Source organism: Nomascus leucogenys, chromosome 18, assembly GCF_006542625.1.
Source record: "Nomascus leucogenys isolate Asia chromosome 18, Asia_NLE_v1, whole genome shotgun sequence".
In the NCBI taxonomy this organism is placed as follows: Eukaryota; Metazoa; Chordata; class Mammalia; order Primates; family Hylobatidae; genus Nomascus; species Nomascus leucogenys.
In genome coordinates, this window is record NC_044398.1 from 66,167,028 (window position 1) to 66,168,847 (window position 1,820).

Below are 1,820 nucleotides of genomic sequence, written 5' to 3' on the forward strand. Positions count from 1 at the left end.
GCTTGGTGGTGCATGCCTGTAATCCCAGCTACTGGGGAGGCTGAGGCAGGAGAATGGCTTGAACCCAGGAGGCGGAGGTTGTAGTGAGCCAAGATCATGCCACTACACTCCAGCTTGGGTGACAGAGCAAGACTCGATCTCAAAAAGAAAAAAAAAAAAAGAAAGAAATAGAAAATAGGCTGGGTGTGGTGGCTCATGCCTGTAATCCCAGCACTTTGGGAGGCCAGAGGCTAAGGCGGGTAGATCACAAGGTCAAGAGTTTGAGACTATCCCGGCCAACGTGGTGAAACCCAGTCTCTACTAAAAATACAAAAATTAGCCAGGTGTGGTGGCACACGCCTGTCGTCCCAGCCACTTGGGAGGTTGAGATAGAATCGCTTGAAGCCAGGAGGCGGAGGTTGCAGTGAGCTGAGATCGCGCCACTGCACTCCAGCCTGGTGACAAAGCGACACTGTGTCTCAAAAAAAAAAAAAAAAAAGGAAACAGAAAATGACCAGTATCCCAAAAGGGCCCTCCTCCCATCCAGTTATTGGAAGGTCATAACTGACCACTCTTCTAATGTCATAGTTTTATGCTGTCTTTTTAAACTTGAAAAGTGTACAGAAAAATTTTTTCACGTCAGATGGGTAATGTGCCAACGTCGTAAAAAGGTTTGAGGGAGGCACATCTCATACATGCACGTGAAAACCCAATCATCAGGCTTATAAACTACAAAAGAATCTGAAACTTCTTAGTCTTAATATTAGGTTGGTGCAAAAGTAATTTCTGCCATTACTTTTAATGGTGAAAACCACAATTTTACACCAACCTAATATATTTACTTATTTTATTTTAATGAATATACTAAGTCAAGAGAGTTTAAAATGAAATAAGTACTGCTCTGTGGCCAGGCGTAGTGGCTCACGCCTGTAATCCCAGCACTTTGGGAGATCGAGACGAGCAGATCACAAGGTCAGGAGATCGAGACCATCCTGGCTAACACGGTGAAACCCCATCTCTACTAAAAAATACAAAAAATTAGCAGGGCGTGGTGGCAGGCGCCTGTAGTCCCAGCTACTTGGGAGGCTGAGGCAGGAGAATGGTGTGAACCCGGGAGGTGGAGCTTGCAGTGAGCCGAGATTGTGCCACTGCACTCCAGCCTGGGCAAAAGAGCAAGACTCTGTCTCAAAAAAAAAAAAAAAAAAAGAAATAAGCACTGCTCTGTAAAGGTTAAACACAGAGGAAGGGATCTAGCTCAGAGATCTCCATACTGTGGACTTCTAGGGAAAACCCTGGTCAAAGCCATGGGCTGGTCAATGATCTTGAGTTACTCTTTCAGAGGGAAGCTTGGCTTCAGAGAAGGAAAGGCCAGTGCAAGACATGTGAGCAGCAGTTAGGTGCATCCTATTCCTAGACACATACATAGGATAAGGAAGTCAGGTATTGGGACTGTAGTTTTGGAATAGACTATACTTGCTTCAGAATATTATCATGGGGAGTTGGAGAAGCAAGGGCTTTCCTTTGTTGATTCTCCTTTCACCAGTCTTCCTGGAAAGAATATTCTGCAGTTACAAAATAGGTTCCTTGGCTGCAAGTCTGATACTTGTGCTAAAACCAAATAGATGAAAAAGTATCAACATGAATTTTAAAAAATATATTGTGTGAGCTTGGATAGCTAAGAATTCCCAGCCCCCTACATAGGATCTAAAGAAGGATCTAGTACTAATTGTATTAAATAATGGGTTAGGCAAATGTGTATCTGTCTCCTTAAGAGAGGAAGGCAGACCCTACTGTAAAGTAAAAATGAAATGGATATACTTCCCGAGAGGGCTGGAATTTTC

The 1,820-nt window shown here is 43.7% G+C and overlaps 1 non-coding gene across 1 annotated transcript; it reads right to left on the bottom strand.

The window, feature by feature from the left end:
* Positions 1-616: 616 nt before the first annotated feature.
* LOC115831370 lies at positions 617-720 on the bottom strand. Its single transcript, XR_004026884.1, has one exon. It is a non-coding gene; the product is annotated as a small nucleolar RNA U13 (small nucleolar RNA).
* Between the last annotated feature and the right edge of the window lie 1,100 nt (positions 721-1,820).